The 15980-nt window shown below is 41.2% G+C and overlaps 1 protein-coding gene and 2 long non-coding RNA genes across 3 annotated transcripts in view; 2 read left to right on the forward strand and 1 right to left on the reverse strand.

The window, feature by feature from the left end:
• The window catches only part of LOC139022787 (uncharacterized), a 58627-nt gene that overhangs the window by 30261 nt on the left and 12386 nt on the right, over window positions 1-15980 (forward strand). The gene's annotated exons all lie outside the window — the stretch shown is intronic.
• LOC139022785 (zinc finger protein 22-like) overlaps window positions 1-15980 on the reverse strand; it is a 36673-nt gene that overhangs the window by 17666 nt on the left and 3027 nt on the right. The gene's annotated exons all lie outside the window — the stretch shown is intronic.
• LOC139022788 (uncharacterized) overlaps window positions 6499-15980 on the forward strand; it is a 9633-nt gene continuing 151 nt past the window's right edge. The window contains exon 1 of the long non-coding RNA XR_011473824.1: window positions 6499-6611. This is a non-coding gene — a long non-coding RNA (uncharacterized lncRNA). The remainder of the gene's footprint in view (window positions 6612-15980) is intronic.

Genomic DNA, 15980 nt, shown 5'->3' on the forward strand with positions numbered 1-15980 from the left:
TAATTCCAGTGCAGTACATGTGTAGAGGGATAATTCCAGTACAGTACATGTGTAGAGGATGTAGAGGGATAATTCCAGTGCAGTACATGTGTAGAGGGATAATTCCAGTGCAGTACATGTGTAGAGGGATAATTCCAGTACAGTACACGTGTAGAGGGATAATTCCAGTGCAGTACATGTGTAGAGGGATAATTCCAGTACAGTACACGTGTAGAGGGACAATTCCAGTGCAGTACATGTGTAAAGGATGTAGAGGGATAATTGGCTGCTTGTTAAAGAAGAGATGGAGGGAGAGAGAGAGGTAACCATATGCTGAAAACAGGTGTATTTACCCCTGTGTTTCCTGTCTCTCTGTGCCAGTTCATCTTGTATGTCCAAGTCAACCAGCGTGATTATTCCCGTGACCATTCCTTCTCTATTCTCTTTTTTATAGTCCTTATGGTTCTGACCCTTGCCTGTATTCTGGAGTCTGTACCCGCCTGCCTGACCAGTCTGCCTGCCTTGACCTCGCCTGCCACTCTGTACCTCCCGGACTCTGAACTGGTTTTGACCTTTTGCCTGTCCACGACCATTCTCTTGCCTTCTCCCTTTTTGGATCAATAAACATCTAAGTGTCCAACCATCTGCCTCCTGTGTCTGCATCTGGTTCTCGCCTTGTGCCCTGATACATATGTGTACTTGGTTAGGAGACTCTCCTGTGTCTGCATCTGGTTCTCGCCTTGTGCCCTGATACATATGTGTACTTGGTTAGGAGACTCTCCTGTGAGCGACGCAGAGAAGCCACTGTATTGTCCCTGAATAGTTGCTGCTCCGTCTGTTGCATTACCATCACACTGTTTGATATCTATGTCCATCTTCTCAAGGGTCTGTTTCACCAGGTCCACAAAGTACTGCCCAGTCGATGACTCACAGTCAATGACCTCAATGAGTCTCTGGTGGACAACATCAGTGACATAATCGCAGAACTAGTGCACGCTGGTCTTTGGATGTTAAATCCTGTGTTGTGTCCATTCGTATTGAGAACATCCCTGCCTTTCTCACTTCAACAGCAACTGTCTGCTGAATCAACATTCTGATGACTTCAATTACTTTATTTGCTGTTGTTTTGGACGTCATAGTTACCAAGGACCCTCTTCCTTTACTTCCCATCTGCTTCTTGCTCTTCTCAATGCTCCACAAACATGCTCTTGTAGGCAGACATCATATTTGCTTAGCAACCATATAAGCTCAAGAAACGTGTCGTGATTGACGGCCATGTTTTCCAAGTTATATGCAGCTTCGTGTCTGTGTCCTCTGTAGCTACGCCCACATTTACCAATAACTTTAACTACAACAATCACACTTTCCATGACCTGCCTCCTCTTTCTGACCTGGTCTCGTTGAACTGACATTATCACTCAGAAGGGTACGGATGTCTGCTTTGCTGGCTCTGAGAAAAAAAGGCGCTTCTGCACTTTCTCTGATGGGTCTTTCTTCTCTCAGGTCTCCTGTACTCTCTGAATGGGGCATGTTCCATTTCCCTGTTGACAAATGCACTATCACTGGCTGAAGCTTTCGAATGCAAGACATTACTGAGCAGAACAAGGAGTGAGTTACTTCAATCAGCCATTTTCTGTTTGGTCAATCTTTGGATGGAATACATTAGGGAATGACTCTTTTGAGGGTTGCTTTTGTGGTACTGAAAAAATAAGTCAAATCCTGGACTGAGGACGGAAATAATCAAATGTATTTTCCATCATGCTTCGTGCTGTCTCGCTTACTAGTTTTCCCTATATGGGTCTCTAACTCTATCTCTCTCCTCTCTGTCACAGTCTGGGTGCCTGCAGAATGAGATTAAACCTGTTGTACGATAGGGGGTGCTGTTTTCACTTTTGGGGAAGAATTCTGTTCAAGAATTTAACATTGGCCTCGTAGCCTCACATGCTCTCGTACAATATGCATATTATTATTACTAGCTTCTTGGATAGAAAACGCGACTCTCTAATGTTTCTAAAACCGTTTGAAAGTTGTTGTTGCTGTGTCAACACAACTCATTTGGCAGCACACTTGTGACCGGAATGGAAGTCTGAAAGCGATGCTGTGTTCAAGTCGCTGCCTAAAATGGCAATGACGACTATGACTATACGGCACGTCAACACCTGCCCCTGGATTCATGAGAAGTGAGAGGAAAAAGGAGTTGATTGATCGTCTGTCTTGACGTTTGAATAGCCCTCTCTTGGAACAACGTGACTTCGACCAGCTCATTTTTTCTGTTGTCTTGCAAGGCGCGTGGGGGGACCTGCTATTGCTGCTACTGGAAACCTGTCGTTAGTGGGCGGAATATATGAGCTCCGGCTTTGAATTATTTGATACATGTTACAATATCATCCGCTAAGACGTATTTTTTTCAATATAGTTTCATTAGATTATTGAAATTTATCTTCGGGACGTGTAGCGCTTGATTGCGTTGTATTGACTTGTTAGACGTTGGAGAGCTTAGCCGCCGCATGGCCAGTGTGCTTGCTAATTCAAGAGGGAAAAAGAACGTTCTGGGAATCCCAAAAATAGACGGTTCTGCGACAAAGCGACCCATTGTACAACATTCTGATTAGAAGATCAGCAAATAGTAAGTCGAAACCATTTTTGTGATGCTATTTCATATATCTGTCACACTGCTGTAATAGTAGCTGTTGCCGCTCAGGTTTGGGTTATTCCCTTACCATTATACTAACAGTCTTATGTCGTAATGAAGAAATTTTTAGAATTCTAACACTGCGAGTTGCATTAAGAACTAATGGATCTATCGTTCCTATACAAATGTATTTTTTTGTAATGTTTATGAATAGCTATTTGGTCAGAAATAGGTTGAGAGTCTAATAGAAATAATCTGCACATTCTGGGAAAAGATGCTACGTTAGCACGTTATGCTACGTTATGCTACGTTGATATAACCACCGGATTTTCAGCTCTAAATATGGCACATTTTCGAACAAAACATAACGTGTATGTATAACCTGATGTTACAGGACTGTCATCTGAGGAAGGCTTTATGAAGGTTAGTGAAATTTAATATCTCTTTGATGGTTTATTCGCACGCTAACGTGCCTACATTGCTATCTGCTAACGTGCCTTGATGAATGATGGCGGTTGTAGTGGTGCTAGCTATTGTAGTAAAGCTAATATAATCCTATATTGTGTTTTCGCTGTAAAACACTTTAGAAAATCTGAAATATTGCTGTATTCACAAGATCTTTGTCTTTAATTTGCTATACACCAATGTATTTTTCAAAATGTTTTATGATGAGTATTTCGGTATGTCACGTTGGTGTCTAATTAATTCTGCTGCTTTCGGTGCAATTTCTGATTGTAGCCGCAATGTAAACTATGATTTAACCTGAAATATGCACATTTTTCGAACAAACATAGATTTAATTGTATAACATGTTATAAGACTGTCATCTGATGAAGTTGTTTCCTTGGTTTCTTTGGTTTGTTCTAGGTTAGTTTGGTTGATTTTTGATTTTGCTACCTGTGCTGGGAAAAATGTCTGTGCTTTTTCTATTTTGTTGGTGATTGACTAACATAAATATAATTGTGTTTTCCCTGTAAAACATTTAAAAAATCGGACATGTTGGCTGGATTCACAAGATGTGTATCTTTCATTAGCTGTATTGGACTTGTTAATGTGTGAAAGTTAAATATTTCTAAAAAAAATATTTTTTGAATTTCGCGCTCTGCCTTTTCAGTGAATGTGGAGGAGTTCCGCTAGCGGAACGGGGGGGCGAGACAGGTTTAACATAACCTCAATGAAACTTGTAATTGCTTGTGCAGTCATCGATTTGTATGCCCCCTGATTTACAGTCCTACTGATAATACTCATAAATAAAGCACATATTAATCTAAAATCATAGCCTACATGTTTAGGTTTGTGCTCTGAAGTTGTCTGAAGGTTCTGTCTGAACTCTGAAGGCGTACGTTCCTGCTCTGAGTCTGACTCTGAAGACTGACCACCAACTCCAGTTCTGCAGGAGCCCTGAAGGTTCCTGCTCTGAGTCTGACTCTGAACTGACCACCATCTCCAGTTCTGGCAGGAGCACCTGAAGGTTCCTGCTTTGGAGTCTGACTCTGAACTGACCACCATCTCCAGTTTCTGCAGGAGCACCTGAAGAGTTCCTGCGTCTGAGTCTGACTGCTGAACTGACACCATCTCCAGTTCTGCCTAGGAGCACCTGAAAGTTCTCTGCTCTGAGTTCTGACTCTGATGAACCGCACCCATCTCCAGTTCTGCAGGAGCACACTGAAGGTTCCTGCTCTGAGTCTGACTTGAACATCCCAGTCTGCAGAGCTCCTGAAGGTTCCTGCTCTGAGTCTGACTCTGAACTGACCACCATTCCAGTTCTGCAGGAGCACCTGACAGGTTCCTGCTCTGAGTCTGACTCTGAACTGACCACCATCTCCAGTTCTGCAGGAGCACCTGAAGCTCTAAGTTGGCTGCTGCTGCTCCTTCCTCCAACCTTTACAAAGAAAATACTCTGCTTTCATACTATCAGAAGTGTATCAGTAGGCTACATTAATACAGCGTTTACAGACTTAGTAACTAAGTTGTATTCACATCTGGTTACCTATAAGTACAAACAGTTATGTTTTTCTTTTAAATGTACAAAATAAAAATTACAATTTAAATTTTAAATGTTTTCTTTACTCAAGTATTACAATTGTTTTTTTAGGGGTGTTGGGTGGAAGCCGTCTCCGCGTAACAGGGAATTCCTGTCCGTCGACTTCCTGTATTGGTCTGTGGCTAAATCCACACCCCTCCCTCTAATCAAAATGTCCAGATAACTTGTTTCATGCACATCAAAGGTAGGGTGAATTTCAGAATGTTCACTGCTTGTATTGATGAAGGAGTGGAATCGATGAAGTTCCTCTGCTGTCCCCTGGAATAGAAGGAACACGTCATCAATGAAGACTTTTACAGAGCCTGATGAGGTGCTAGAATGGATTGTTAGGCTGACAAATCACGTTCTTCTCTAACAACCCCACACACAGATTGGCATAATTAGACGCTATTTTTAAAACTACAATGACCATAATGCACTGCATGTCTACTTGTCTTGTCTGTGTTTCTTTTACACATGCTATGAACGAGACAGAAAAATGCATGATGGTCAATGTCTATCTGGGATCCTTGCGACATCCCTACCCTAAACCTAACCGTAACCATTTTAAATGTCAACTTCAATGGGCTAGGGACGTCCCAAGGAGTTATCTGCTACCTGAAAATACATGATTTAAGTGATTGATAGTTGCTAATGCAGCACATTGTGACTTTTATCTGGCATTATCTTAGTCTATGTATTACTCATCTCATATGTATATACTGTATTCTATTCTACTGTATCTTAGTCTATGTATTACTCATCTCATATGTATATACTGTATTCTATCCTATTCTACTGTATCTTAGTCTATGTATTACTCCTCTCATATGTATATACTGTATTCTATCCTATACTATTGTATCAGTCTATGCTGCTCTGACATCGCTCATCCATATATTTATATATTCTTATTCCATTACTTAGATTTGTGTGTATTAGGTATTTGTTGTGAAATTGTTAGATATTACTGTACTGTTGGAGCTAGGAACACAAGCATTTAGTTAGATATTACTGCACTGTTGGAGCTAGGAACACAAGAATTTCACTACACACGCATGTGACAAATAACATTTGATTTTATTTATTATGAAGGTCACTTGTGTAAAATGTACTTTTCCCCACTCATCTTTTGACATTGCTTATGCATATTCGGTGGCCTGGCTGCTTCCAGACTATGTCATAGGCCCATCCTGGTAGATCTGAACCTAATGCAGCTGATCAGATGACAGAAGTCACATTTAGGTGCCAGGTGTAACTGAGGCCATAGGTGCTCCATATCCATTACTTTGAGTGTTTTATATATTTTGACTAAATGTGTTTCTGTGTTGCAGGGGCAGTCAAGAAATGGAACGGCAAAGCCACAGAACATGACATAAGCAGAGCTGTGGGAGACCACCTCAAGCCCCTGGTAGAGCCGGGGGTGGTGTTTACCACTCCACCAGCAGAGCTGTGGGAGACCACCTCAAGCCCCTGGTAGAGCCGGGGGTGGTGTTTACCACTCCACCACGCCTTCAGCAGGCTGGAAAAGTGATACTGTTTTTCATACTAAGAGGGACCAAGAGTCTGTTGATTGGTCAGTCATTGGGTTAATTTGTTTTGCAATATGTTCAAATCAAGCTTTATTTATACAGTACATTTCAGACATGGATGCAACACAATGGCTTCAAAGGAAAAAACAATGAAAATAAAAAGAAATATTTAGTACACAAAAATAACAGGATAAAAAAACAATAACAACTTAAAGACTAATTAAAGAATAGTTAATACAATTGATTACAGACCAATTTATTATACTGCGTCTATGTGTTATTTACATTTTTCTTTTAACCTTCATTTAACAGTAACCGAAAGGTTGCTGGATTGAATCCCCGAGTAAAAATCTTGTCGTTCTGCACCTGAACAAGTCAGTTAACCCTCTGTTCCCCGGTAGGTCATCATTGTTAATAAGTCAGTTAACCCTCTGTTCCCCAGTAGGTCATCATTGTTAATAAGTCAGCTAATTATTTTCTGCTGCTTTCGGTGCAATTTCTGATGTAGCCGCAATGTAAACTATGATTTATACCTGAAATAAATGCACAATTTTTCGAACAAAACATAGATTTATTGTATAACATGTAATAAGACTGTCATCTGATGAAGTTGTTTCTTGGTTTCTTTGGTTGTTCTGGTTAGTTTGGTTGGATTTTGATTTTGCTACCTGTGCTGGTGAAAAATGTCTGTGCTTTTTCTATTTGGGTTGGTGACTAACATAAATATATATTGTGTTTTCCCTGTTAAAACATTTAAAAAATCGACATGTTGGCTGGATTCACAAGATGTGTATCTTTCATTAGCTGTTATGGACTTGTTATGTGTGAAAGTTAAATATTTCTAAAAAAATATTTTTTGAATTTCGCGCTCTGTTTGTTTCAGTGTGATGTGGGGGAGTTCCGCTAGCGGAACGGGGGGGGCGAGACAGGTTAACATAACCTCAATGTAAACTTGTATTGCTTGTGCATCATCGATTTGTATGCCCCTGATTAAAACAGTCCTACTGATAATCTCATAAATAAAGCACATATTAATCTAAATCTATAGCCTACATTTTAGTTTGTGCTCTGAAGTTGTACCTGAAGGTTCCTGCTCTGAGAGTCTGACCTCTGAATGAACTGACCAACATCTCCAGTTCTGCAGGAAGCACCGAAGGTTCCTTGGAGCTGACTCTGAACCTGACACACCATCTCCAGTTCTGCAGGAGCACTCGAAGGTTTTCCTGCTCTGAGTCTGATTCTGAAACTGACACCCATCTCCAGTTCTGGCAGGAGCACCTGAAGGTTCCTGCTCTGAAGTCTGACTCTGAACTGACCCATCTCCAGTTCTGCAGGAGCACCTGAAAGTTGTCCTGCTCTGAGTCTGACTCTGAACTGACCACATCTCCATTCTGCACAGGAGCACATGAAGGTTCCTAGCTTTCTGAGTCTGAAAAACTTGACACACAATCCAGTCTCCGCTCAGGAGCTCCTGAAGGTTCCTGCTCTGATCCTGACTCTGAACTGACCACCATCTCCAGTTCTGGCAGGAGCACCTGACAGGTTCTGCTCTGAGTCTGACTCTGAACTGACCACCATACTCCTCCAGTTCTGCAGGACCACCCTCTGAAGCCTCTATGCTTGGCTGCTGCTTGCTCTTCTCCAACCTTTACAAGAAAATAATCTGCTTTCATACTAGTAGTAGTGTATAGCTAGGTAACATTAATACAGCTTTACAGACTTAGTAACTGAGTTGTATTCACGATCTGGTTACCTATAAAGTAGCAAACAGTTAGTTTTTTCTTTTAAATGGTACAAAATAAAATAATTACACAATTAATATTTTTTAAATGTTTTCTTTACTCAATATTACAATGTTTTTTTAGGGGTGGTTGGGTGGAAGCCGTCTCCCGCGTAACAGGGAATTCCTGTCCGTCGACCTTCCTGTATTGGTCTGTGCTAAATCCACACCCTCCCTCTTAATCAAAATGTCCAGATAACTTGTTTCATGCACATCAAAGGTGAGGGTGAATTCAGATTGTTCACTGCTTGTATTGATGAAGGAGTGGAATCGATGACATTCCTCTGCTGTCCCCGGAATAGAAGGAACACGTCATCAATGAAGACTTTTACAGAGCCTGATGAGGTGCTAGAATGGATTGTTAGGGCTGACAAATCACATTCTTCTCTAACAACCCCACACCACAGATTGGCACTAATTAGACGCTATTTTTTAAAACTCATCGATACTGTAGCTTTATCATCTCCACTGCCAGACGTTTGTTGTCTTGCTCCGTGTTTTGTTCCTGTTTACTCACATGCACGTAATCACACGCCATGTCGATCACTAGATCTGTGCCTTGCAGGTCAACTGCTCACCTGGCGAGACTCTGTCTCCTGGTCAACTGTTTCTGCTAACCTAAACTCCTAAACCGTACAGCCACCTTGTCTCAATGTTCGTATATCTCTCCAACGGTCTGGGACGTCCCAAGGACTGAGCATTCGTCTTCATGCCTCTGGTATAAATCATGTACTTAAGCTTGCGATCTCTGATATGTCTGCCTAATGCAGCCTGTCTCTGTTGCTCCGCCCACCTTCGCTGACCTAGCTTTGATTCTGTGGTGTATTTACTTCTTCCTCATCTTGCTCAGTTCCATGTTCCTGATTTCTCCCCATCTGTTACTACCTCAGCCTGCTTAAGTATGTGTCTCTTTCCATTCCCCTATCGTATCTCTAGCTCCCTTCCTCATGTAATTGTTCCTCGTTTCCTCTCATATCTAGATGCCTATTATCCTTTGTCTGGTATCTTTCTCACTCTCACTTGCCTCCGCTCACTTCTGTATTGATCTGTCTTTAGCTTCTACTTGTACCAAGCTCTGATCCTCTCTAGACTTGTAGTTTTCTCAATACTCCCTCGAGTCCTGTCTCTGTCTCATGTTTCTATACATCTATTGCGTCAGCCTGAGTCTCTGTCTGTTTCTCAACTCTCACTAGCCTGTCTGCCTGTCTGTCCTGAACCATCCTGCCCCATCTCTCAGCCTGTCCCCATCATGTTTACTCTATACTCTCCAATGTTCTGAGTTCTCCTAGTTATCTATAATTTGGTTGCTGCTGTATTCTCCTCGTCCGGATGATTTGTGTCTCTATTAGGTGATAATTGTTGTTTTCTGATCCCTCTTACAGCCTGTCTCTGATGTCGTCTCCTCTCCCATGCCGGCTCTTGGCTTGTGTAAAGTATTCTTCCAAGCCTCTCTAGATAGTCTCATGTCTCTGTCTGTTTTTCGCATCTCAGCAGCCTCCGCTCTGATTGTGGCTCAGCTTAACTGGACTCTCCAGCTGAATCGAATTTGTTATGAAGTCTGTTCCGCCTTTCTCGTCGTACAACAGCACAGTCTACTGAGTTTTACTGTTGTATCTCACGGTTCTCACATGTGCCTGGCAATCTGATAATGTTACTCTGTTCCTCTCGACCTTCCACCCTTTGGACCCCATGTCCGGCTCCTGTTTTATGTTTCTATATTCCCGCTGCTGTGCCTGCGCTCAGTCCTCGTAGGACCCTCATTCCTACCTTCATCAGGCCCATGCCTCGAGTACGATCTTGGTAACTCTATGATTCGCCCGTATCGCCCTTGCCAATCGAGCCTGTCTGTACTGACTGTTTCTCCTGCTTACATCTCTGCTGTCGCCTGTAATGATCTGTTTCCTCTCTCAAGGCTAGCCTGTCTCTGTATGTCTGTTTTTTCCTTCTTCCAGCTTCCTTTGTTCTCTTGTTATGTTTTCTTGTTTTCTTCGGCGTCGTCGGCAGGCGGCTGTCGGGCTCTGTAATGGATGGCTCCTAAGCGTTGCTTCAACTACTTACTCCTTCTTGAGAGTGGATTTATATATTTTCAGCCATCCGTAAGAGTCCCTGTCGGTGTCTGTTCCTTGATGTTGGGTGGATGTTCGGGGGCAGCAGAAAATGAGGAAACCTGACACCATCAACGAGCCAGCGAACCATAGAATCCTCCGATAGCTTGAGTTAGATTGGGAGATCACATTGCCTATCGACACCCCGGCCTGGGTAGAAGCCGGGGTGGTTTGTTTTTACCACTTCCACCCTCAGCGACCTGTGGGAGACCACCTCAAGCCCCTGGTAGAGGGGGTGGCTTATACGCACTCCCACGCCTAACGGCCCTTCAGCTACCCTGGAAAAGTGACTACTGTTTTCCCTCGAATTATACTAAGTAGGGACCAAGTAGTCGTGTTGTTATTCGGTCAAGTCATTGGGCTTAATTTGTGGATCTGATTATGCAAGATCTTGTACCACAATCAGAAGCCACTTTATTATTCACAGACCAGAGTACATTGCAGACATGGATGCAACACAATGATAGGCATAGTGCAGAAAACAAGCGAAAAAAGCAATAGATACGATAATAAAAACAAATGATATATGACACCGGCTGCGAAAGAAGTAGAAAACAGCAACAGGAAAACAAGAGAACTAGAGAGCAAGGAGACCGTGTAAAAGAGCTAAGAAAGAGAACTAAGTACACACATTTTGAATAACCAGGACCACATCTTACTGTCTAATCCTCGCGTTATGATGCATTAGTGTTACACGCTCCTGTTAGTCTGCGTTTAACAGATATCATTTAGACAAGCAAGCTAACCGAAAGGTCTTGGCGGGAACGTTGGATCCCCGAGTAACAAATGCTTGTCAGTCTGAACAGCACCTGACACAGACAGTCAGCTTGAAGCACGCTCTGTTCTCGCCCGTGCGCTCACAATTGTCTAAAGTCCGCTCTCACATCCCTACTGTTTCAGAGCAGGTACGTCATTTGACATTAAATAAAGGATCAGAACTTAAAACACAGATTCCTCCCAAGCTAGGATCATACAATTGTTATAAGTCAGTTACCCTACTTCCCAGTAGGTCCATAATGTGTTAATCCCACAGCTCAGCCTCTAACCTCTGCTCCTACACAGTAGCGTCATCCATATGTTAAGTCAGTTAACCCTCTGTTCCCATCAGTAGGTCATCACATTGTTAAATGAAGTCAGTTATAACCCTCTGTTCCCAGAGGTATTGAAAGGATGTACATAACTTGTCCCAGTAGGTTCATCATTGTTAATAAGTCAGTTAACCTCTGTTCCCCGGTAGGCTCATTAAAATATATAGTGTGAATAAGTCACAGAGACAGTTAACGGCTATGTTCCCCAGAGGATCATTCATTGTTAATAGACAAATCAGTAAACCCTCTGTTCCCCGTAGGTCATCATTGTTAATTAAATCAGTTAACCCTCTGTTCCCCGTAGGTCTATCATTGTTAATAAGTCAGTTAAACCTCTGTTCCCCAGTAGGTTCATCATTAGCTTAATTAAGCCTCAGTTAACCCTCGTCTCCCAGTAGGTCATCATTGTTAATAGATGCGTTAATCCCTTTTCGCCCAAGCTAGGTCCATTCATTGTTAATGGTAAGGGTCGTAGTTAACCACTGCTGGTTCCCAAGTGAGTTCAATACATTCGTAATAAAGTCCAGAGTTAACCCTCTGTTACCCTCAGCTAGTCATCATTGTTTAAAAGTCAGTTAACCCTCTGTATCCCAGTAGGTCCATCATGTTAATAAGCAGTTTCAGGACCTGTTCCCAGTACATTTCATTTAGTCAAACCTTCTGTTCCCCAGTAGTCATCATTGTTAATAAGAGTTAACCCTCTGTCCCCATAGGTAACTTTTCAATTTTAACTTATCACCGGAACGAATATTATAAATCACTGATATCAATCAGGTTGTACGCTGTGTTGAAACAACTAAAAACACATGGAAATTGAGATGTCGTTTAATTCTTGTCAATAAAGGAGGGGTGGCTTTTTCGCATAGTACATAAATGGCTCAACAGATTAAACTGCCTCTTCTTTAATTATTGTCTACTATATCGCATATATAAATAATACGCGTTGAAAAAAACAATCTCCAGTTTCTAAAACCGTTTCAATTTGTCTCTGAGTGATTCAGAAGTCATTTCACACGCATTTCCATGACCAAGGAACATAAAATCAAGATGTTTTGTGCTGGCTTCAAAGCTCTGCCTATATATGGTCATGCTCCTATGACCCCGAAACACAACTCACTGGCCTTCTACTCTCTGGGTGTCTAGAGGACGAGAGGAAAATTTCTTGTCTCTCTGGGACTAGACGTAAATGAGAGCAAAATTTTGGCATGACCGACAACTTCCGGTTCTCGATTGGATGAGATAGAGCTACCGTTTTTCTTTGTTGTGCGCCATTATTATCTCCGTTCGAAGTTTTGTTTGATACATGTGACCAGATCATCGTAATGTATGTTTTTTCATATATATTAATATCAGATTATTTGAATTTTTAGGGAGTTTTGCCGGGGTTCAGTGTTAGAATTAGTATCGTTTGAGAAATACGTGCCACCACTACAGGCCTCATGTGCTAAATGGAAGAGGAAAAGAACGACTCTGAACGCAACCAACAACTCATCTTGACAATGGACATTGATCAACATTCTGATGAAAGAGGCACCATAGTAAGACCCAATTTACGAATGTTATATCATATCTGTTGTGCATTGATCTTGCCGTGGGCGCCGCAGCCGAATCTGCCTGGTATACTAGCGCTATCTAATTTAGCGTAGCGCTAACAGTTTTGTTAGTTATAGAACATTTTTATAAAATCCGAAATATTGTTTGGATTCACCCGATGTTGGGTTTCAATATCTGTACGCTGTGTATTTTTCTGAAATGTTTTAAAATGAGTATTAGTTATATGACTTGGTCTCTGTTAATTATTCTGGCTGGGTCGGCACCTTTTCAGAATGCAGCTGCAATGTAAACTGTGATTTATACCTGAAAAATGCACATTTTCAAAAAAAAACTATGCAATACCATAAATATTTATCAGACTGTCATCTTATGAATTTGTTTCTTGGTTAGTGGCTATATATATTTTTATTTAGTCGAATTAGTGATAGCTACTGACGCAGGGAAAAACTGTTGGGAGTGAAAAAATCCTCTCCTTTGCTAACGTGGTTAGCTAATACAGATTACATATTGTGTCTTCCTGTAAAACATTTTAAAAATCTGAAATGGTGGCTTTATTCACAAAGACCTGTATCTTTCACTCTGGTGTCTTGGACTTGTGATTTAATGATATAGATGCTACAAGTTACTTGTGACGCTATGCTAGCTATTAATCAGTGTGGGGGTGGACCTCGCGATCCGGGATTGATACTCGTGAAAGGTTAACAAGTATTTTGTTTGTCACTTTTGTGTTTAAAAAAAAGAGCTCCCCCGAGCAACCCCCAATTCTGACGCAATAAATATTATAACATCTTGTCATTTCTGACAACGTATTTTCTGATGTGTAATCAGATTCTTTTATCAGAGTATCTCTTCCCACACTGATTACAGCTATGAGGGTTTCTCTCTGTGTGTGTTCTCTGGTGTACAGCCAGATGGTAGATGTAGTAAAACTCTTGCCACATTTGAGCACAGCTAAATATTTCTCTCCTGTGTGTGTTCTCTGGTGTACAGTCCGATGGCTGCATGTAGTGAAACTCTGTCCCACATTGATCACAGCTATAAAGGTTTCTCTCCTGTGTGTGTTCTCTGTGTCAGTCACAGATGGCTAGATGTAGTAAAACTCTTCTCACATTGATTCACAGTATATGATTTCTCTCCTGCTGTGGATTCTCGATGAATTTTAATGCCTGCTGAGGAGGTGAATCTCTTCCCACATGCTCAGAGCAGCGGTGAGATTTCTTCCCTGTGGGTCTCCGCTGGTGTTTGAGGTGTTCTGATGTGGGAGACTTCTTCTCTGCCTTGTCAGAATCATGAGTTTTGAGGCTCCCCAGAGGATCCACGATAGTCACGTTCTCTCCTGTGTGAACAATGAAGTCAGACAGATGTTTCAAGGCCCACAACAATAGAAATCCACTGAAAAGGTGATGCCCAGAGCCACGATGTTGTACAACAACTGAAGTCTGTAATGAATGTTAAAATTATTTCACAATTAAGACGCCAAGTGAGCAACAATAGTCATATTTTGGTCTTGGTTTTCACATTAGTAGTAACATCGATGATTGTAGGCTAGAAAAAATTATTCAAGTTGTTGAAATCCTAAGCAGTGTGCCAGCACGACTTTTGGGTCTAATAGGCCCTTTCTGTGTTTGCAAAATTGGCGGCACGAGGGCAATGCACACACAATTTGGTTTAGAAACTTCTCCATGCTAATGAGGAAACCGATAGTTATGGATGTAGTATACTGGTAATGAGGAAACCACTAGTTATGGATGTAGTATATCTGGTAATGAGGAAACCACTAGTTTATGGATGTAGTATCTCGGTAATCGAGGAACGACTAGTTATGGATGTAGTATATCTGCCTGGAGCAAAAATGGTGAGCAAAGATTTTAGTTTTTTCACAATGTATTCTGAATATTACAGCGCAAGATCAGGAGTGCTACTCAAGAAACTTACATTAAGCTCTGTGTGCTAGTTACTAATTCACACCACCATGGGGGAAAACTCAGGGAGTTATTATAGGCTGAAGTTTGAACGTCCTGCTTAATATATAGTGTTGTTTTATTGTTGCAAATTCAATATTTATTTTATACTTATAAAAGCATTCCAACTGTAAAAATGTTTTTGGCTAGCTTGCCATCAGCCTGAAACTGAGGATTTGTACATTAAGTGTTTAACCAATTGGCCCATAACTTCACCTAACAATAACACAGACCTACTGTAGGACCCATAACTTCCCCTAACAACAACATAGACCTACTGTATGGACCCATAACTCATATAACATGAACTAGTACCTATATAACAAATACTCACGTAGGACCCACTAACTGCACCTAACAACACATAGACTACTGTACCATAACTCACCTAACATAACATAGACCTACTGTAGGACCCATAACAACATAGACCTAGGACTATAAATCATTTTAATATTCAAGTGAAACATGAAACTAAAATGGCTTTGTCATGAAATTCATAACCAGATAATTTTGTGAATAATCCACTAGTCCTGGAACAGTTGGTTAACTGCTTGCTCAGGGAGAATGACAGATTTTTACGATCTTTGTAACCTTTCGTTACTAGTCCAATGCTCTAACCACTAGGCTACTGCTGCCCCGATTTGACTGTCAATTCAGAAATGATTTTGGATCAGCTGATGATAGTTGACCATGTAACTGTAACCAAACAGCTACAGTATTAAGAATGATGTGTAATTATTGAAGAACCACATTAATGACAGTATCCATTTGGGTGTTGTCAATAAAGTTTAGGTGGCTCTCGTTAGACGAAGGCGAGCAAGAGATATTATCTCATAACTAATGACTGATAGGTTTCTGTGCCCATGAAAACTGTTTCCCAGTGTAATATAAGGATAAACTAAATGTGACAAGTCGCAGTCATTTCAGAGATCTGATACAAAAAACTGTACAACAGGACAATACCTCAAAGCACAAGGATTAACTGCTACCAAGATGACATTGAATTTCCTGAGTGGCCAATTTACAGTTTGGACTTAAATCGTCTTGAAAGTCAATGGCAAGACTTGAAATGGCTTTCTAGCAATGATCAACAACCAACTTGACAGAACAAGGAAGGATTTAAAAAGAATAATGAATATTCACATGAAGATCTGTCTCCTATTGGATGACATCATGACTTCCATCAAGCAACTCCTTGAGGCCTTACTATGACATCACTCACTCCTTCTAGTTTGGCAGTTGTCTAAAAAAAAAACTATTTTGCTCAAAACATTTATTTGTTTCCCTTAGTGTGTTTATACTTTACTGTGAATTTAATTATAC

The sequence above is a fragment of the Salvelinus sp. IW2-2015 genome, linkage group LG22, assembly GCF_002910315.2.
Source record: "Salvelinus sp. IW2-2015 linkage group LG22, ASM291031v2, whole genome shotgun sequence".
Lineage (NCBI taxonomy): Eukaryota > Metazoa > Chordata > Actinopteri > Salmoniformes > Salmonidae > Salvelinus > Salvelinus sp. IW2-2015.